General features: G+C 41.4%; 1 protein-coding gene across 3 annotated transcripts in view; it reads left to right on the top strand.

Moving 5' to 3' along the window:
• Window positions 1-23,142, top strand: part of LOC137252096 (uncharacterized) — a 450,569-nt gene that overhangs the window by 310,439 nt on the left and 116,988 nt on the right. Inside the window, exon 6 of one of the 3 annotated variants that reach the window (XM_067787325.1) lies at window positions 20,351-20,650. The exons of the other annotated variants lie outside the window; for them this stretch is intronic. The gene's annotated coding sequence lies outside the window, so the exon portion shown is untranslated. Of the gene's footprint in view, window positions 1-20,350; window positions 20,651-23,142 lie in introns of those variants that run through there. 3 annotated transcript variants of the gene reach the window in all.

Raw genomic sequence — 23,142 nt, 5'->3', positions numbered from 1 at the left:
TAAGCTTATCTTAGCCAACTATTGAAACCCGGGCCTTAATATCAAGCATCCACCTAAAGTGTTGTGAAACAATCTGAGAAATCTTGGGGTAAAATCCGAAACTAAGTTAGAGTGTACAGTTGAACTTGACACATGAACGAATATTCTTAATGAAGATGCCTGTAGACAGCGCTAGATTCGAACCAAATTGTTAACTTGTTCTTCATAGTGATAATAAATATAATTTTAGAAATGTTACTGAATCTGAAGTTTTATCGTGTATACTTTCAACTAAATCAAATCCGGTAGGTGAGAACAATATCAGTTTAAAGTTTGTGAAGTTAATTTTGTTCAGTACAAGTTCAACTCAGTTTGTCAGTTAAACTACGTTTAATCTTATTCCGCAGTTTTTCAGTCTACTTTAACTGAAGTTTAAGCTGAGCTTAAGTGGCCGATCTGGCAGAGTTAAACTCTAGTTAGGCCCGGTTTTTCAGTACAAGTTCAACGCAGTTTGTCAGTTAAACTACGCTTAGACTTATTCTGCGTTTTCAGTCTATTTTAACTGAAGTTTAACCCTGTCAGATCGGCCGCTTAAGATCTGACAGGGTTAAACTCTAGTTAACCTATCAGTTATTTCCGTTCGTTGGCAATGACGTCGAATATACCCAACACCCATTTGGGCTTAAGTACCACTACATCTCAAGTTGATAACAAGGCAAAAGTTGTTTCGAAACAGGAATAAACTTGAGAATCATAACGTTCTGAGCAAAAAAGGAAATTTTTTATAAAGCAAAAAATGCTATTACTTAAGTTAAAGAAAATATAGTTCCCAACTTGTATTTATGTGTGGTTTTCTCACTGAACTCAAATGTAAGATTACAGTGCTACAGTATCTTCAAGAAAATAAAATATGTATAACTTATTGTTTTTTTTTTTATGATTTACACCAGATGGCGCAACACTGAATAAATATAGTTGGTAAAAAGGAATAGAAGTAGCAAATTTGCCAGTCAAACAAACCACCGCTGTATAGCTAAATGGTTAGCGCAGCATGCCTAAAGCGTACTGATGATGAAGGCTTAGCACCCTTCGAAATGGATCTATCTGCGCAGCTATGGCAGGTTGTCTGAAAAATTTCCTACTTACTATTCCAAAAACAAAATACAATTTTTCAAATTTAGAAAAATTAAAAAATAACAATAATTATCATTAGAAAAAAATTATTGTTCTGACCTTGAGCTCGAATCGAACCTTGAATCATTTATCAAGAGGCCGATAAAAAAAAAACAAAAACAATTGTTAATAAACCATGAGCACTTAGGAATGTCAAACAAAGTAATTGACAATAAACAAAAATCCAGCATTATCAGTGATTTGCACCAGATGGCGCGACACTGAATAAATATAGTTGGTAAAAAGGAATAGAAGTAGCAAATTTGTCAGTCAAACAAACCACCGCAGTATAGATAAATGGTTAGCGCAGCATGCCTAAAGCGTACTGATAATGAAGGCTTAGCACCCTTCGAAATGGATCTATCTGCGCAGCTATGGCAGGTTGTCTGAAAAATTTCCTACTTACTATTCGAAAAACAAAATACAATTTTTCAAATTTAGAAAAATAAAAAAATAGCAATAATTATCATTAGAAAAAAATTATTGTTCTGACCTTGAGCTCGAATCGAACCTTGAATCACTTATCAAGAGGCCGATAAAAAAAAAAAACAAAAACAATTGTTAATAAACCATGAGCACTTGGGAATGTCAAACAAAGCAATTGACAATAAACAAAAATCCAGCATTATCAGTGATTTGCACCAGATGGCGCAACACTGAATAAATATAGTTGGTAAAAAGGAATAGAAGTAGCAAATTTGCCAGTCAAACAAACCACCGCTGTATAGCTAAATGGTTCGCGCAGGATGCCTAAAGCGTACTGATGATGAAGGCTTAGCACCCTTCGAAATGGATCTATCTGCGCAGCTATGGCAGGTTGTCTGAAAAATTTCCTACTTACTATTCCAAAAACAAAATACAATTTTTCAAATTTAGAAAAATTAAAAAACAACAATAATTATCATTAGAAAAAAAGTATTGTTCTGGTCTTGAGCTCGAATCGAACCTTAAATCATGTATAACTTATTTTTAATTAATAGCGCTTCTTTGCTGCTATCAGCCTGGTGTTTGTTTCTCACAATGAACAGCTGTTGGCGGCTTTGGTGGTACCACCTCGGGGAAAATTTTTTTCAACCCATCCCAACTCGATATCCAAAGTAGGATATCAGCTGTAGAAATGTATTGGATGTGCATTTTACAAAATCTCTCAAAGGTCGGAAAATAATTTGAGAATGACGTTGGAGGTCAACTCGAGAATTATATATTTTACGAAATGTATCAAAGGTTGGATAGTGATTGGAGATTGAAGTTGGATAACAACTTGATAACTATCTGGTTTAAGAATAATTACAGCATGATGTTTGATATCAGCTCTGGAACTAGGTATATATTTCTCTAAGGCTGGATACATTTTTTTCCATGTTTGTTGGGTAAACAAAATCCAACTATTGCCGTATCTACAAATTATCTAGATAACAAAAAAAACAGTGTTGCCGTACAAAAAGCCTACCCCCAAACGCGGCCTTAAACTGTGACTGAAAAACTGTTCAGTAGTTTAACTGGAGTTTAAATTTGACTAGAGTTTAAGCAAACTTAGTTTAAGTTTAGCTCAAACAACTACTGAGAAACAGGGCCTTAGCCTAACAGTTATTTGCGTTCATTCGAAATGGCGTCGAATATACCCAACAAGCATTTGGGCTTGAGTACCATAAGAGCACATGTTGATAACTAGCATACCTCTAAAATCTCAAGAGTTGTTACGAAACATTGGCTCAACATGAGAATCAAAGTGTAATCAGCAAAAGAGGGAATTTTTTATAAAGCGAAAAATGCTATTACTTAAGTTAAACATTGGTAGTTCCCAACTTGTGCTTATTTGATTGCACTCAAGTGTAAGATTCCAATACTACAATATTGTAACGAATTTACTGAAATTCCTCTTATTTGCAACCTTCTACTAACGTTCGAATTACTAAATTGTTGAATAAATAACTCCACTATTCAATAATGCCAAATGGTCTTTATTCAAGTACTTCACAATACTACTACTTCTTGATAGATAGCGTGCTTAAATCAAACTCATTCGTCGTGCCTCAGCTGTACTGTTTTATACTGTGCGGTTTCCTCGTTGACATATTTCTAGGCGCTTCTATTTCCAGAACTTACTAGTTAGTTATCAGCTATAAAATTACCAGCTATAACTACGTTTATAGCTTCTCATATATGTGAGTGATACTTGCACAAATTATTGCCTACATTTGGGAGTATCTCAGATATATGCATGTTTTTGTGCGTTGCTCTCCGCTGCTTATATAGACGTATGTATAGACATGATGATTCGTTTATGTAGATACAAGTGACTGCCTGCTTTATTGTTGAGGCTTCGTTCACTTAGCATCAGACTACTGATATGAGTATCACTTGGTGTCACTAATATTCGTCACACTGCCCTCCACCTAAGTCTGATCGTCCCAATCAGACAAATATCTCGATCTAAACGCTGCCAGCCTTTCCAACTGAACGACTTTCATTTTGGTTCGTGGTTTGCCAATCGTTTGTATGCGGTACACTACATCGTTCATCCATTTTACAACTTTGTATGGGCCTTCCCAGTTACACTGCAATTTCGGGGACAAACCTTTTTTTCGTTGTGGGATGTATAACAGCACCAAATCTCCTTCCTCAAAACCTTCCGAATTAATTGCTTTATCGTATCTGGCTTTCATCTTGTCACTCATAATCTTTGCTCGTTGCCTTACCAGATCGTAAATCTCTCTCAGCTCTTTTTCCAAGACACCAGTGGATTTCTTGACATTTCTCTACGTATCGGCATCTATCCCAAACTTCAAATCAGCTGGCAGTCGAAGGTCACTGCCAAAAATTACATTTGCGGGAGTTTGGCCCGTTATCTCATGCACTGCCGATCGGTAAGCCATCAAGAATAATGATATGTATGTATCCCACTCCTTATGGTACTTGTCTACTACTTTCCTTAAATGCTCCTCCAAGGTTCTAATGAAACGTGCCACTATACCATCGGACTGAGGATGCAATGCAGTTGTCCGTGTTTTTCGAATGCCCAATAATTTACACATTTCCTGGAACACAGCTGATTCGAAATTCCTGCCTTGGTCAGAATATAACACCATTGGTACACCATACCTTGCAACCCAATTGTTTATAAACACTTCTGCTACTCTTTCCGCTTCTTGATATGGGATTGGGTACACCTCTGGCCATTTGCTGAAATAATCCATAACCACAAGTACATATTTGTTTCCGCAGTTGCTAGTAGGAAATGGACCTACGACATCCATAGCGATCCTTTCAAATGGCGCACCTGAGTTATATTGCTTCATCTGGCCATGACTTTGGGTTTTGGGCCCTTTCGCTCTGCTGCAAATCTCGCAGTTGGCAATCCACTCAGTGGCCGACTGACGGCAACCAACCCAATAGAATCTCTGTTTAATCTTCTCGAGCGCCTTCGTGATTCCAAGATGACCTCCGCCTGGACCATTATGCAGCTCGCTGAGCACGTCAGGAATCCTCTTTCTGGGAACAACTATCAGTTTCTTCTTGCATTGACCGTCCTCACTCTCCCATACTCGATGCAAGCAACCGGATATCAATTCTAAACTGTTCCACTGTGCCCAATATGATTTCGCAATGTGACTCTCTGCTGACATCTCCTCTCTATTTGGTCTTTCGTTCCGCTCGAGCCCTTGCATAACATGTGACAGATCAGTATGTTCTAGTAGACACTTCTTTAGTTGTTCCTTGTCCCATTCATCCGTAGAGGTTATAGTCATTAGCCGGACATCTATAATGTCTTCTTTAGCCTCAGCCTTTGAACAGTGCTTGCATTCCAAACTACATGGTCTTCGTGACATTTCATCAGCATTTCCATGGTTACTACCTTTTCGATGCTCAATAGAGAAGTCATAGCTTTGTAGTCGCTCGATCCACCGTGCCAATTGTCCTTCCGGATTACGGAACTGCAGAAGCCATTTCATTGCTGCGTGATCTGTCCTGACGCGGAATCGCTGTCCGTAGAGGTATTTATGAAAATGTTTAATGCACTCTACCAATGCCAAAAGCTCTCTCCGTGTAACGCAGTAGTTCCTCCCTGGTTTTCCAATTGAACGGCTATAATATGCATCTACCTTCTCCTGTCCATCAACCAGTTGTGACAAAACGCCTCCTATAGCATATCCACTCGCATCTGTATCTAGAATAAATGTTGCTCCTGGAATCGGATATGCCAACATTGGGGCAGTGCACAAACGCTCCTTCAATGTTTGGAAAGCCACCTCTTGCTCCTTTTTCCTTTCTCCATTCAATGGAGGCTATGGGCTACGCTGGAAAAGTTTGGGACAAATCGGCGGTAATATGTGCACATCCCAAGGAAACTTCTCAATTCATGCAGGTTCAGTGGTCCTGGCCAATAATTTACTGTTTTTTTTTAATTTTTTTTGCGGGGGGGGGGGGGGGGGGGTGAAAAATACCTAATGCACCATAATTGCTGCCGTCGCAGCAACCGTGTGTCCGTAGACTAAAAAGCAACCCCGTTTTGGAACCGTCGCCCACCCCGGTACCACTTTCGTATTACTTCAGGTGGCGTTCCATATTTCTCATTTTTTAAGAGCCTACTGTTGTCCTTGCATCCAGGTTCCCGCTATTTGCTCTGAATGTTGATTTAATCGCCACTGCTTCGCATGCGCATTTCTCTGCGCTCCCTCTCAGCATCCATCAGGCGTGTCATTACTATAAATGCCATTTTGCTCACTGCAGTCCAGCACTCTTTCCTTTTGTACATTTGTGATACTAAATTTCTCGTGGCAGGTTCCTCCCCAAAGACTCCATGCAAAGCGAGTCTTTCCTCGTGGAAACGGGGGCAGTGGAACACGACGTGTTCTGCGTTTTCTAACTCCGTGGTACACGTTGGGCAATGAGGATCTTCCTCTATCCTACGCTTCCATAAATAGCCTTTGAAACCGCCATGTCCACTCATTATCTGCGTGAAATGGTAGTTCAGTTCGCCGTGCTTCCGCCCATTCCATTGAGCTACGTTCCAAACTACGCTGAAGGTCCAACGCCCTTTACTTGAGGTCTCCCACCGTTCTTGCCACTTAGCTATTGTTTGTGTCCTTGCTCTTTTCTTGGCTTCTTCAGATGGTCGCTCGATATTAGTGTTATACAGATCGGCCATTTCGCTTGCCAGTAAGTCCACTGGGATTTTCCGGGTTAGAACCAGGATAGAGTCGTCTGACACCATCCGATAAGCATTTGCCATTCTTAAAGCAGCCAGTCGGTATGCTGCTAATATATATGTTTGATGGGTCCGTTTAGATCCCTACCACACTGGTGCTGTGTATAGTATTATTGAGCTGGTTACCGTGGACAATAGCTGACGTGTAGCTTCGCTCGGACCACCAATGTTAGGCATTATTCGCATAAGTACTCCATTAACTTTGGTAACTTTCTCCCTCACCGCTGTGAAGTGCTCTTTGAAAGTTATCTTAGAGTCAATGTGCACTCCTAAGTATTTTAGAGAATCCTTTGAAGTAATTTGATGATCACCGACAGTTAAGACTAACTCGTTCGCCGACCGTTTGGAGCTTACTAATACCACTTCTGTCTTTTTGCTAGCCAACTCCAGTCCCGTATTGGTCAGCCATTCCTTTATTCTTGCTATGGCGTCATTACATAATGCTTGAACCAGGTCCAGTTTCTTGACCACTACTACCACAATTTGCGTGTTTTCTGGTAGATCAATCTTTAGCACCCCGTAATACATTACATTCCAAAGCGTTGGTCCGAGGCCAGATCCCTGTGGGACGCCTCCAGTGATTTTGTACTCTTTTGCTCCTTGATCCGTGTCAAAAAGAAGTACTCTGTCTTTAATATAGCTACCTATTATTCTGAGTAAGTAAGCTGGTGTGCCGAAGCTTTGCAGCGCTGCCATTATCTGCATCCAGTTCGCAGTGTTAAAAGCATTCTTGATGTCCAACGTAATCAGTGCACAGAACATCCTTTTATTTTGGCCTCCACAGATAGCTTCTCTAGCTATATTGACGACTGTTTGTATTGCATCTACGATGGATTTTGATTTGCGAAATCCATATTGATTATTCGATAAGCCACCTGGTCTTTCTAGAGTCAGCTGTAGGCGCTCACTAATTAGACGCTCGAAAATCTTTCCTAGGGAATCCAGCATACAAAGTGGATGGTTGCTCCGGCTGTTTACCACGTTTCAGCAATAGGACAAGTGTTTGTCATTTCCACGGGCGAGGGAGCACGTCTTCTTGCATACAGGCATTAAGAAATCAGTAAATAATATAGCCCTAGTTGTGTTCGCGGCTTTAAGGACTATGTTTGGTACTCCATCGGGTCCTGGGGATTTATTATCAGCAACTCTTTTTGCAGCGTCCAGCACCTCTTGCTCTGTAATTTGCGGAATTTCCGTACTTTCTAGATCCTCGCTTGGATAAGTCAAGCGATCTTGCGCCGGGAAAAGTGTTTCAACAATAGTATTCATCAGTATCGGGCGCGTAGGTTGCTGTGATATCGGTCCTTTAACTTTGTCCATCACAGTTGTGTAGGCTGATCCCCAAGGATCTAGGTCGACATTATCCAGCAGTTCTCTAAAGCATAACTTCTTGCTCTTTTTTATGTCATTTTTAAGTGCCTTTCTTTGTGCAACATAGGTGCTGTGTAACTCCGCATATCGTGGTGATGAGCGTGCCTTCTGCGCTATTCTTCGTGATTTGTGACATTTTCTACGCTCGTCCGCAATTTCGTCATTCCACCAATATACCGGAGGGCGCTGGGCTTTTCCGCGACTTCTGGGCATGGCAGCATCACATGCCATACATAGCGACTTAGTGATTTGAACGGACTGGTCTTCCGCATGCGATCCTCGTACTATGGCGTCCTTCCAGATAATATCAAATATTTGTGGGTCGAAAAGGTGCTGTTTCCATTTCCTACTTTGTCGATGTTTTGCTGCTACCGTTCGTGGAGTTTCGAGCAGCTCTATGCCAATAGCTTTATGGTCGTTGTGTGTGTAGACGTTGCTTATGGACCATTTTACTCGTCTTGCTATTTCGTTGCTAGCGAAGGTGAGATCTATAATGGATTATCTGGTACCTGTATCGAAGGTATATATTCCTGGTTCATTTAGGAGTTCTAACCTCAAAGAAGTAAGGCCTTCGAGAAAAACTCTCCCTCTTTTGTTGGTTCGTCTACTTCCCCACACAGATGATCATGCATTGAAGTCTCCACACACTAAAAGTGGGTGTTTACCTCGTGCTTCAATGGTGATCCCGTATATCATGTCTTTGAACTCGGCGATGGTCATGCTCGGAGGGGCATAGACACTGAACACGTATATACCGTTGATTTTTGCTACCGTTGGCGTCATATTTTCCTGTGGGAGTAATTTCCCTGGTGCCCAAATTGAGGCTTTCCCTGCCGAATCTGATTGCCAACTCTGCTCCTGGCGATTTTTGTATTGTTCACAAAGTATCACTATGTCATATCCTCCTTAATAGACTGCTTGGGATAATAGCTCTTGGGCTGCCTCGCAATGGTTTAAATTGAGCTGCAATACCCTCATGAGACAGTAATTTTGCTGCTCTCTCGTTGTGGGCATTTAAAACTCCCTGCTGAATGTTGTCCCCCACATAGCGCGCATTTCGGTGCGTTTTCGCAACTTGCAGCCTTATGACCTTCCTGACCGCATTTCCTGCATAGGCTAGACCTATCTACAGTCTCCTTATATTTCTGAGCTATATTCCCGTAGCACCAGCACCTATAACAGCGTTTCTCTTGCTTGAGCTCTCTAATTCGGCAGGAAACCCATCCTACCCGGATTCTTTGCGTATTAAGAACAGCCTTGGCATCATCCGCTGTAAGGCTTATAAGTGCCGACATGTGCCACAGTACGCTGTGCGTATGCTTTTCATGGCAGTCACATCTGGAAGTTTGATTTTGCATTGCTGGTGGAGGGCGTTGCAAATCTCCTCGGGCGTAGTAATCTCATCGAGACCTCTGCACTGTAGTGTGACCATTTGGGACTTTGTTATAGCTTTAGCCGAGTCCTTTAGTACCGCTTGAATTTCTGCTTGGTACGCGCTTGTTTTCCTATCTTGCGATTTTTTCAGCTCTAGTAACAGCTCTCCTTTCGCCGTTCTTCTAATCGTTTTCACGTCATCACTTAGGGATTTTAATTCGTCGCATCTTCTCACTTTACGCTATATGTCGGCGTACGTCACATCCTCCGCCTTGGAAATGATGATTGCATCCGGCCTAGCCTTAAGTGCTTTTTTCTTGCTCTTCATTTTAGCTAATATTCTCCCGTGGGCTGCAGTGCCCTTTTTCCGCTCCGTCTTCGCTTGTGTTTCTTTCCGTCGTTTGTGACCACCAACGTGCCCTGGCAAGACGTCTTTTGGTGTAGTAGTGGGTTTTAGCACGTTGTTCTCCTTGGTCGAGTACCTGGGGGTCACTTTCCTGGGGGTGATGGACTTGTATCCTTGGCACTTTCGCTTGCACGCAATTTATGTTCTAAATTCTTTACCCCTAGGGCCGACTCGATGTACAGCACTTTTATTACGGAGGCCAAGCGCTTGATTTCCGCGTGTATATTATTACGCCCTATGAAGAACTGCATAAAGTCCCCAATCGCCTTGCCTAGCTTGGTCATCTTTTTTTCTCCAGGGGGTTTTGCTGATTTAACGCAGCTAATGCCTGCTTAATTAGCTCACTTAAAGTTGGTGTGCCTGTTTGAGCCTTGCTGTCGGAGCTCTTTTTGCAAAGCTTCGGTGTAGCACCCGGCGACAATGCTACTTGCTTCGTTTCGGCCTCCGCTCCTTTGTGGTGCATTATCACTTGCGACGAATTGTTAAGGCCCCCAGCCGATGGGCCACGCCCTTCTGGAGAGCGAGGTAGCTTCCTTCCTACGAATGGATTGAACGCCATTTCTTTCTCCTGTGTTTGGTTTTTTATTATATTATTGTTGTTGCTCATCATTTATTTAGTTGGGTCCCCACTTGAGGCCGCTATCTTGGTCCGAGTGTGCAGTTACCTATATAGATCCCGTGATTGTCTATGCGAAGGCAGGGGGGCCACGTGAAGGTTGACGCAGTCCCTCATGAAGACTGCGTTCAGAGGCAGATCAGTATTAATCGGGAGGATCTCAACCGAGCCTGCACCATCAACTTAATGATGACGGACTTTGAATGTACCCCAAGGTCTGCCAAGGTTTTAACGGGACGGAGACGAATGGGACTTTAACCTGAAAGTCATTTCGACGGTGTGTCAAGCCGTGTACTGAGATTTCCGAATGCCACAGTCGCCAGCCCTTAACAAACATATCCAAGTCATTGATTCCAGTATATCTTAATTAAGACTTTATTGGGCTCAGTCTTAATGTGACAATCACCTTAAATTTACAAATAATTTACCTCTTTACCTTCCTGAGTGTGTATCCCACGTCGTATATTTGCCTCCCTATCTTGGGTAGGTGTTCCCTCGCAGCAACCCCGTACTAGGCTGTGGATGTTTAATTCAGGGCGGCATCTACTCGCCCTGTCACTGGAGGTTCTCAGGGTGCTTTAGGACTTTTAAGCCAAACCCTCCTCACCAGCCGCTCTTGGTCGAGGGCTGCTTATTTCATATTCGCAGCTAACCTACTTTACTGCCTCTATCTTTTCCTTCGCAGTACAGATGCCTTCTGTCGTTACCTTGTGACCCAAATAATTTACTTACTTTTTAAACAGCGAACACTTTTTGGGACTTAGTTTCAGACCAGCACCAGTTATTCTTTGGAAAACATCCTCCAAGTTCGTCAGATGTTCTTCGAAGTTCTTTCCCAATACGATGATGTCATCTAGGTACACTAAGCATATTTTCCAATGTAGTCCTTTCAGTACCTGATCCATGAGTCTTTCAAAAGTAGCTGGTGCATTACATAGTCCAAAAGGCATCACTGTAAATTGCCAAAGACCATCACCGACACTGAAGGCTGTTTTCTCTTTGTCCTCCTTCACTTCTACTTGCCAGTAGCCGCTTTTCAAGTCCAGTGCGGAAAACCATTTCGCACCAGAGAGCGAGTCCAGAGTGTCGTCAATTCTTGGCAATGGGTAGCTATCCTTTTTCGTAACGTCATTCAACTTCCGGTGGTCCACGCAAAACCTCATTTTCCCATCCTTCTTCTTTACAAGTACTGCAGGTGAGCTCCATGGATGGTTCGATGACACCGCTGTCGCTCATTTCTTGTACGATTTGACTCACAACTTCCCGTTTCGCCAGTGAAACACTACGAGGAGCTTGACGTATCGGCCTCGCGTCTCCAGTGTCAATTTGATGGTCCACAACATTGGTGCGGCCTGGTTTGGAACCATCCTAGTCAAATATGTTTGCGTACTTTAGGAGCAGTTGCTTTGCCTTAATCTGATTATCTTCCTCTAGTCCCTCCGTCCATGCCGTGATGTCATTTGAAAGATCAGTATTACTAGACGAAACCTGTTCCTGGAGCTGTTCACAGTTAATAACTACTTCAGCCTCTTGTCATCTTCCCAAAATAGCTCCTTTGGTCAGTTTGAGTGGTGACTTGAACTCATTGAGTACTAGGCCGGGTCGATTTGTGGGGAGGCAAAAAAATCGCCCATTGCTCTGTGAAAATCATATTCTAGGGATCAAAATAAGAAACTTTGCCGAAGGCACCATACCTCTAAAACGAATTCTGATGTCCCCCCTTTGGGTCGTAGGGGCAAATTTTGAAAAATCCCACTTTGAAATGCCTATGTTTTTTCTTTTTGGAGTTTATTTTTCTCTTTAGAAATTTATTTAGTCAGAACATATGTAAATGAAAAAATGAATTTAACTTAGTAATAGAAAAGAAATTAAAAAAAATTATTAGAAATTAGCGTTTTTACAACCCCCTTTTAAAACCAAGGCATCACTGTGATGCATTTGCATGTCGTAAACATAGTTGAGTGGGTTTTTTATTCAACCGTTTTAAAAAATGAAGGTGTCACTGTGACACAATTGCAGATCATAAAATTGCTTGTGTTGTTTTTTTAAGCCACCACAAAACACAGCAGGTAGAATTGAAATTGCCCCTACCCAAAAGTTCGACCCAAAGGGGGGAGATCAGAATTCGTTTAGAGGTATGGTTCCTTCGGCAAAGTTTCTTACTTTGATCCCTAGAACACGATTTTCACAGAGCAATGAGCGATTTTTAAATCGACCCGCCCTATTGAGTACTCTGATCGGAATACGTCCATCTTGTTTTGTCATAGTCAGGGTTTTTCCTAAACGTATGTTCCGTGCTGATTTGTTTGCTGCTTCGACAACCCACAATTTGCTTGTCCCGCAATCTCCATCAACCTTTGCCCAGATGACTGCTTCTGATTTTGGTGGTATTTGCTGACTCTCTTCCACCAGCACTCGTTTACTGCTGTAGCCTCTCTCGTAGCCGAAATTAAGTGGTACATCCATGTTCTTATATCGCATCGTCTTGCTTTGCATGTCGATCTTGATGCCTTGGTCGATTAAGAAGTCCACTCCAATTATGATTTCATCAACAATCTCTGCCACTATAAAATTGTATACTACTGTGACGTTCCCAATTGCGACTTCACATGATACTTCTCCTAGAACCGTGGTGTCTTCTCCAGTGGCTGTACGCAATCTTGCTCCATGCAATGGTCTTATTTTCTTGTTGACTAAATCCGCTCGAATGATGGAATGAGATGCACCCGTATCTACAGTCAGTAAACGTTCCTTTCCATCCACATGTCCTCTGTCAGTAAGAGTGTTTGATCTTCTTCCAAATTGCGAGATAGAGATTATGGGACATTCAATTGAGCGAGCCAGCTGCCGCCCCTTGCGGCTGACTCGCTTTAGTTTAACGATTGAGTGAACTTGGATATTTGCTCATCTCCTTCAGCTCTGCGTTTACGTCCACCCACATTTTTGGAACTATTAGGACCGGTGCTGCAATGACGTGCAATGTGGCCTGGATTGCCGCATAACTCCAGAGAGTTTTTCTGTTGTGACCCCTTCAGTGCTTCCAAAATTGTGTCTACCCAGTCTGGCCTTTCCACTTCCACGCGATGAGCTTTGTACGCTGGCTTACTCAAAAGTGAGGCTGTTTCCTGAGTCAGTGCATGCGATACCGTTTCAGCAAATGTCAGTTTTGGATTCGCATATGTAGCTCGATTCGTTTCACATCTCGTATGCCATTTACGAAGCTCTGGATTTTTACCCTCTCGGGCTATTCCACGGGTGTGTCGGCATTTGCTAGATGGGCCAGCCTTTCGACATCCGACGCAAACCCCTGCAAAGTCTCGTTAGCTTTTTGGTAGCGGTTTTGAAATTCTATTTGGTAGATCTGTTTCCTGTGTTCGCTTTCGTACCGTCGTTCTACAGCAGCCATCAATGCTTCATAACTGTTACGTTCGTGCTCTGAGATGGTCTGTAAGATCTCAGCAGCTGGTCTTTTTAAAGCCACGAACAGTGCCGCAGTTTTATCTTCCGCATTTCAGTTGTTCGCTGCTGACGTCTTCTCAAACTGGAGCTTAAATACCTGGAAAGGAACAGAACCATCAGACGTTGGGGATTTTACTTTCAGAGTAGACGTTGAGGTTATTGGACGGTTCAATTGTAACTCCTGAATACGATCTTTTAAAGCATCTATCTCGGCCTCCATTTTATCTTGTCGACCACTGAACCCTTCCTGAAACTGCGTTAGTTTCTCTTCCATACGCGTTTCCAGTTGTGCAGAGATCTGTGATGATACCTGTGCTGAAATTCGTGTCGACATTTCTGGTATACGTGCCTCTTGTGCTTCAATTTGAGATGTTATTTCTGACGACATTTCTGAGAGACGTGTCTCCTGTGATTCCAGTTGGGTTGCCATATATGTCTTTTGCTCTTCCAGTTGTGATGACATATTTGTGGATATTTGTGACGACATTTCTGAAATGCGTGCCTCCTGTGCTTCCATCTTGGATGTTAAACGTGTCTCCTGTGATTCTAGTTGAGATGCCATACTTTCAGTTATACGTTTTTCCTGGGTTTCCATCTTTGTCGATATCTGTGATAACAAAACTAATATCGCATTATTCTCGCCGCTTGCGACTGGACTCGGACTTCCGTTCTTCTCTTTCGTTTTTGTTGTTGATTCTTCCACATCAGGATAAAAGACATACTCGTCCACATCAATTCCTTGCGACGCCATTACCTCTCGTAGTCGTGCTTGAAGTTCGATCTTATTGCCGGTTGTATACAATCCACGGTTCTCCAACTCCCTTTTCATGGCTTTAAATCACTCAAATTTGCCATGTCTAAGGTGTATTCAAAATCTTCGGAATTTATTCAACAATTCCTCTTCTGACACCAATCGTAACGAATTTAATGAAGTTCCTCTTATTTGCAACCTTCTACTAACGTTCCAATAATAAACTGTTGAATAAATAACTCCACTATTCAATAATGCAAAATGGCCTTTATTCAAGTACTTCACAATACTACTACTTCTCGACAGATAGCGTGCTTAAATCAAACTCATTCGTCGTGCCTCAGCTGTACTGCTTTTATACTGTGCGGTTTCCTCGTTGACATATTTCTAGGCGCTTCTATTTCCAGAACTTACTAGTTAGTTATCTATCTATCTATATTCTATATATATATATAATTCAGATTATGTATGTATGTATGCAGGTATAGATCGAGTAGCGTCCTAAACGGATCGACCGATCTCAACCAAATTTGCACAACCTACTAGAAACCTTGCAGAGATGGTCATAGGCTAAAAATAATTTCCATACAAATGGAATTTTTGATAATGCATAACTCTGAAGGTATCCATGCTAGAAGATTGAAATTCTGTAAGGAGTTAAATGAGGTCAATCCCTAACACCACCAAGAAAATGTGGGGTGAGGAAGGAGGGCGCGTGGCACCTCCCATTCAAATGGAATATATCATATTGCATACCTCTGGATGTAGTAATGGTAGGATAGTGAAAATTGGTAAGGAGCTATATGACGTTAAGTCCTAACACCTCCAGTAAAATGTGGAATTGGGGAAAAGGGGGCGTGTCACTTTCTTAAAATGGGCTTTTCAGAACTATGATTGCCGTACAAACTTAGGTTATTATAACAGCTAAAGTTTGACTACAGAGTTGTTTGGCTGTTATTCCTTTTGGATGTGTTTAGTAATCTCCCGCCGCAAAATTTTTTTGTTAACTTCAGTCTATCCGCATCTTCTATCTATCTTCTAATCTAATATCTAATAACTAATCTAATATTTATTATAAATGGGAAAGGTTGGAAGTTTGGATGTTTAGATGTTTGGATGTTTGTCCAGACGTTTGTCTTTGTGACTCCACCCGGTCCCCTCCTCCCCCTTCTCTCCCCCTGTGGTGTAAAACCTATAAATTGTTATAACTCAATATAAATTTTCTCCAAAATCAATAGTTTTTGGTATCTGGCACATACAGATCGAGATCTAAACAATTTTGGAAAAACGAGCAGTGGTCCTCTCCTTCTCCTCCCGTCATCCGCCCTCCTTCAATTGTTTTTATTAGCACGCTTTTATTCGCTTTACCTGAATGTTTTATTGTTACTCTTCATTCGCTCCAACGCGCCTCCTGCCTTATTAACATGGTTTTATAATTAGCTTCACCTTATTTGTAATCCCGTTAGGGCAATATCGAAACCCTTCCGGGATCATTTCTGGATGGTTTTCGGGATCCGCCCGGGATCCCGCCGGAGTCATTTCGGGATTTTTCGGGACTATTTCGCTACTATTTCGCGATCATTTGGGGACCCTTCCGGCATCATTTCTGGATTGTTTTCGGGATCGCGTCGGGGCCATTTCGTGGCTATTTCGGTATCATTTGGGGTATCTTCCGTCATCATTTCTGGATGGTTTTCGGGGTCCGTCCGGGATCTCGTCAGGGTCATTTCGGGACTTTTTTTTTACTAATACGGGATTATTTGGGGACCCTTTCGGCATCATTTCTGGATGGTTTTCCGGATCCGTCCGGGATCCCGACGGGGTCATTTCGGGACTATTTCGGGATCTTTTGGGGTATCCTCCGTCATCTTTTCTGAATGGTTTTCGGGGTTCGTGCTGGATCTCGTCCTGGATCTCGTCGAGGTCACTTCGGGACTTTTTCTTGACTAATAGGGGATCATTTGGGGACCCTTTCGGCATCATTTCTGGATGGTTTTCGGGATCCGTCCGGGATCCCGTCAGGGTCATTTCGGGCCTATTAGGTGATCATTTGAGGACCTTTCCGGCATCATATCTGGTTGGTTTTCTGTATCCGTTCGGCATCCCCTCGGGGTCATTTCGGGACTTTTTGGGGTCATTTTGGGTCCCTTCCGTAATCATTTCTGGATGGTTTTCGGGATCCCGTCGGGGCCATTTCGGGGCTATTTCGGTATAATTTGGGGTATCTTCTGTCATCATTTCTGGATGGTTTTCGGGATCCGTCCGGGATCTCGTCGGGTCATTTCGGGACTTTTTCTCGAATAATACGGGATCATTTGGGGACCCTTTCGGCATCATTTCTGGATGATTTTCGGTATCCGTCCGGGATCACGTCTGGGTCATTTCGGGACTATTTCGGGATCATTTTGGGTACCTTCCGGCATCATTTCTAGATGGTTTTCGGTATCCGTTCGGCATGCCGTCGGGGTCATTTCAGGACTTTTTTGTGACTAATACGGGATCATTTGTGGAGCCTTTCGGCATCATTTCTGGATGGTTTACGGGATCCGTACGGGATCCCGTCAGGGTCATTTCGGGATTTCTTCGGGATCATTTCTGGATGGTGTTCGGTATCCGACCGGGATCCCGTCGGGGTCATTTCGGGACTAATTCGGGGCTAATGCGGGATTATTTGTGGACCCTTCCGGTATCACTTCTGTGGATTTCGGGATCTGTACGGGAGCCCATCAGGGTAATTTCGGGACTATTGCGGGATTATTTGGGGACCCTTTAGGGGTCATTTCATGACTTTTCTGTATTATTTGGGGATCATTTGGGGACCCCTCCGGCATCAATTCTTGATGGTTTGCCGGATCCACCAGGGTCATTCCGGGACATTGTTGGGTTCATTTTGGGACCCTTCCGAAGTCATTTCTGTATCCGTCCGGGATGCCGTAGGAGTCATTTCGAGATTTTTTTTGTTACTTTCTCAGGATAGTTTTGGGACCCTTCCGGGTTCCCATCGGGGTCATTTCCGAACTATTTCCGGAATTTTGACCCTTCCGGAATCATTTCTGTATGGTTTTCGCGATCCGTCGTGGACCCCCTCAGGGTCATTTCGGAACTTTTTCTGGACTATGTCGGGATAATTTAGGAACCCTTTTTGGATGGTTTTTGAGCTCCGTCCGGGAGCCCGTCAGGGTCATTTCGAAACTGTTTCGGGATCATTTCTGTGTGATTCTCTGGATAAGTCTATAATCGTGTCGTTGTAATTTCGGGTTGTTTTGGGACTATTCCGGGAACTTTTGGAGACCCTTCCGGGGCATTTCTGGATGGTTTTCGGGATCCGTCCGCGATAGCGTCGGGTCATTTCGTGGCTTCTTCTGGATAATTTCGGGATCATTTGGTTATCAGCTCCTTTAGTTCTTTTTTTACTCAATTACAAAAATAAAATGCATTAGACAGAAAAATTTGTTTAAACAGATAACTTGATAAGCAGGCTAACGTGAATAGCATATATATTTCATTTTCTCCTTGTGGACGGGCCGCGGGTAAAGGCTAGTATTATATTATAAATGGGAAAGTTTGGATGTTCATATGTTTGGATTTCCAGACGTTTGTCTTTGTGCCTCAATCACGCAAGAACGGCTACACTGATTTGGATGAAATTTGGCACACACATAGCCAGTAGTCTAGAAGGATCTACTAACAATATATTTTCCAAAAGGGGGGCGGTCTTTTTTTCGTCTTTGTGACTGAATCACGCCAGAACAGCTACACGGATTTTGATGAAATTTGGGACACAGGCAATAGTCTACTAGCGAAATTTTTTTTCGAACATGGAAAGGGGTGGGGTCCCACGACCCATTCGAACAATTACTTTTTAATAATTTTTACACATTATAATTTTACGTATACTGGCCTTCATCAATATTACAAACTCAATGGGTCAAATAAGTCGAGGGCTTACAACGTGAGCAGTGACACTCTCCGACCCCTTCAGCCGCCTCCCCCTCCCCCTTATCTCCCCCTCTGGTGTAAAATCTATAAATTGTTATAAATTTTCTCCTAAATCAATAGTTTTTGGTATCTGGAACATACAGATCGAGATGTAAACAATTTTGGAAAAACTATCAGTGGTCCTCCCCTTCTCCTCCCGCCATTCACCCTCCTTCAATTGTTTTTATTAGCACGCTTTTATTAGTTTTACCTGCATGTTTCTATGTAACTCTTCAGTCGATCCAACGCGCCTGCTGCCTTATTAACATGGTTTCATAATTAGCTTCACCTTATTTTTAATCCCGTTAGGGTCATATCGAGACCCTTCCGGTATCATTTCTGGATGGTTTTCGGGATCCGTCCGGGATCCCGCCGGTGTCATTTTGGGACTTTTTCGAAACTATTTCGAGATTATTTTGGGACCCTTCCGGGATCATTTCTGTATAGTTTTCGGGATCCGTCCGGGATCACGTCGGGGTTATTTTGGAATATTTTCGGTACTATTCCGGGTTTCTGGATCCGTCCGGCATCGCGTCGTGGTATTTTGGGGATCATTTGCGTACCTCGGGAGCCCGTCGGGGTCAGTTTGGAACTTTTTTGGGACTATTTTCGGGATCGTTTTGGTACCCTTCAGGCATCATTTCTGTGTGGTCTGTCCGCGTTAGCTTCGGGGTCATTTCGTGGCTTTTTCTGGATAATTTCGGGATCATTTGGGGATCCTATCAGGTTATCAGCTCATTTAGTTTTTTTTTTACTCAATTACAAAAATAAAATGCATTAGACAAAAAAAAAAACAGATAACTTGATAAGCAGGCTAACGTGAATAGCCCATATATTTCATTTTCTCCTTGCGGACGGGGCCGCGGGTAAAGGCTAGTATATATATAAAGGTAAAATTATGAATGTTTGTATGTAGGTATAAATCGGGTTGCGTCCTAAACCGATCGTCAGATCACAAATAAATTTGCACAACCCACTAGAAACCTTCCAAGGATGGTCATAGGCTAAAAATAATATCCATCTTAAAAACTTAGGTTATTTCAACACGTAAAGCTTTATTGGGTTTGGCTGTTATTCCTTTAGTATTCTTTTGTGTTATCTTTGTGGTTGGTATTTTTGGATACGCATTTCTGTTTAATTTTATATTAATTGATGTAATTTTAAGGTTTCATGATCATCCCAAAGGTGGTGCTGTCCTGTTACTTGCTGGAACAGCCACAGTTGAAGTAAATGCGTGCTTTTTCGTCTATAGACGGCTTTACGTACAAAAATTCATTTTGGCGGAAACACTTCAGCAGCAGCTTTTGCTAAACAACTTCTTGAAATTAATTATGGCAAAATTCCTATTTCTATACTAACAGATTTGATTTCTTTTCCTGCAAATTTTTGACAAATTATGACATCACCTGAAGCTTTAATAGCTAATGTTTCTTCCAAATATTGAATCTATCTTTACAAACTATAAATGGCTTTGAGAAAATGCATTTTAGGCGCCTTAAAATGAGGATGTTAATATCACTAGACCCAAGATAACTTGTATATTTGTTTTTTTTTTTTTTATTTCATTTGAATTTTTTTGAACTCATTAGAGATTTTTTTGGTTAATTTTAATCACTATTTCATTACATTGAATCTGTTTAATTTGAGTTTTAATTTACATTGAATCTGTTTATTTGAATTTACATTGAATCTGTTTAATTTGAATTTAAGGTTTAATTTAACTCAATTCTAGTTCTTTTCCGATTTCCTTGTTAGTTTTTTCATTTTTATGAATTCATTTTTTTGAAATTTTTATAATTTTATAATTGTAAGCATTTTTACCTTCGTGTTCCGCTTTCTTACTTCTTCTCACTTTTTTCTATCTTCTCCACATTTCACTTGTTATCCTTCTATTATTTCCTTAACTTTTTCCTATTTCTCCACATTTTACCTTTTTCTCGTGTGCCGCTTCTTCTATTAAATACCTAATTTTTAAGCTTTCAGTTTCTCCATGAGTTTTTCACTGTTTGCATTTCCTTTGTACGTTCTTTGCAGTAACGCTCTCTCTTCGACGCAGGCGCCTCCGTCGCGGGATTGATCGGTAAGTGCTATAGTAGTAGCACCTTCATCTTCGACCTTCGAGGCGCACCTTCAGCAGACGCATCAGAAGAGAGGGAAGCGAACGTTCCGGCGCGACATCGACGGCAGCAGCTACAGGGTGCGAATCGCGAGGACCGGCCTCGTAAGGATAGGCCTGATTCTAGCAGGCGAGGGGAGAGTGTGAGGACCCCAAATCCAGAAGGCATTAGAGTTCCCCACAACACTATAAACATTTATTCTGAAGCGAAATTAAAATGTAAATACTTTGTACATAAACTGAATTTAATTGAATTATTTACCTATGTACACATAAATTTACGTATACATATTTATATTATTTTGTAAAGTAATAAATGCCAAATTTATTTTACCTGATTTTTATGCCAAATGCATATATTTATATAGGTAGGACTTGAGTTAATCCCGCCATGTATATACAAGTAGACCTTAAATTGAACACCCCATATAGAGTGGAAGTTAGGCGCGAAGCTTAGAATTTACAAATGTACAAATACCTATTTAGTATTATGTAAGCATACAGGCGTGTGTACCTACATATGTATGTTAAGTAAAGTTATTAGAAGATTAAAACAAAAGGAGTATGTATCATAATAGAGATGTTAAATAGATACAATTTTAGTGGTTTAGCATTGTTTTTGTAATATCGCAGTTTTCCTGCGCGCAAATTGGTATAAAAGGGCCACAAATCCCTAGGTAAATTCAGTAGTTAGATATCACTAGCTAGGCATAGTAGTTGGCTGGTTAAACTGGTCAGCGAATAGTACACCTGGGAGATTTAACCTCACGAGTACTTAGTCAGTTCAAATTAGATCCATTTTTTTAATTCTGTTCTCTTCATTTTTGATTTGCCTCTTGTTTTAAAGTTTTTGCGTCAATCTTTTTTTGCCAATAAATAAAAAAATCTTTCTTTAAGCTTCCTAAGTTTTTCACAGTATCTTCTATATATTTATCTATATATGAACGCAACGTAGGGTTGGAAACACTAGTATTAGTTATCTTTTAGTTTTAGCCTTAAGGAAAAATCAATATAATTGAAGTTTTTTAAGTTTTTTGATCATTATTTTAGGATAAATATTTAATAAAGAGTTTTTATAACGTTTTATAAAGAAATTCAAACTATCATATTTATTACTTTAAAGGGTTGAGTCTATCTCACTATGATCGGCTGAAAACATTAGATTGGTGTGGGTGTTGCACAAGTGCAATATGGAGGACGTGAGTGTGAGGCGACTGTGACAGACTAGATCCGCTAGGAACCTGGGACCGTAACGGACAGACAAATGTCAGGCAAAGGGGGCGTTGCTGCAATGTAGGAGTCGGTGCAACGCCCAAGGCTGCGTAGAGGTTTTACGCAGAAGGGGAGGGATGACTCCACCTGACACGGACAGACCTTCAGTTGCAGCTTTCCTTTTTTTGTATGTTTGTAACGTAGATTTCAGACATGAACCACTTTTTGGGTATATAACTGTAGGTAAGGCTGATGAGCAAAAACTCACCCCACCCGACGAGCTACCAGGGGCTAGCCAGCATGACACATGCCACATGCCACCTCTGCCTTACCCCAACAGTCAGTTACATAAGAATAGCGCCCGACGCAAAATAGCCCAGCTTGAGTTTTTATTTTGTTTTTTTTTGCATTCATCCTAGTTTCAGTTTTTGACTCTTTTGCAATTTCTTTTTCCTTACGTCATTCATACCTTTCAATTCTCTATTTCATTTAGTTTTTTTGTAATTCTTCCCTAATTCATTTCTTTCATACCCTTCTTTATTTCTATGACAGGACAGGCGACCGTTGTAGCGGCAGCATCGCTTGGACAAGTCCGGTGCGATTTGTGCCACTACAACCAATACGAGGGGGGATACTCAGCTTACCGTAAGAGTTCCTTATAGGAGCTCCAACGCTCGCGTAAGTGGGATCCTACGGTAAAGCTAGTATGATAGGAGGTAGACGCTTTCGGTTGCAGGCCACTGTTCGAGCTGCCGTGCAAATAGTCCAGCACTGTTTGCTCGTGAGGTTTACAGGGCGCCTACGCCACAGACAATTAAACAGAGTATGGCAGCCAAGCTTAAGGCCAAGGCCTAGCAACTTGATGTGCCCTACTCGACTGACATGACTTCTAGGAGAGACGTAGTTGACTTGGACTTAGACAAATAACGGACGGACAGCTCACATTCATTACGACCTTGCCGAGGTGCAACACCAACACACACCAAGCGTATTAATACATAAAAAGAAAAAAAAGAAAATATAGCAACAACAACATCAAAAAAATGGAGAATTATACATAATTAAAAGCACAAAACATCAACACATTCCTACTTATATAAATATATATACGTATATAACTAGTTTTTGTAAATTAAATTTATTGTTATATTTTGTTTAACAAATTTTTGAATTTGAAGTACATTCTTTTAGATTTTTTTACTTAGTTATTAAGTTTACCTTTTTGAGAAAATCACCTTTGTCTTACTTCGAAATATGTTTCTAAGAAGGTTTTAATTATCACCTCTTTATTTATATGGTTCTTTGGTGTTATCTAATAAACAACCTTATTATCTTTTTTATTAATTTTTTGATTTACGAGTTATTTTTGCAGTTTTGAAGTCGGAGTTGAAGTTTTATTAACCTTATAGTGGTCAATATAGATAGGTTATAGATAGATAATATAGGTTTTAGACCTTCTTTTGGAGTTTTTGAAATTTCCTTACCTATATGCGGAGTT

Source organism: Eurosta solidaginis, chromosome 5 (assembly GCF_040869045.1).
Source record: "Eurosta solidaginis isolate ZX-2024a chromosome 5, ASM4086904v1, whole genome shotgun sequence".
Lineage (NCBI taxonomy): Eukaryota > Metazoa > Arthropoda > Insecta > Diptera > Tephritidae > Eurosta > Eurosta solidaginis.
The sequence above is the reverse complement of the archived record's forward strand: the minus strand, read 5'-3'. Positions and strand labels throughout refer to the sequence as shown.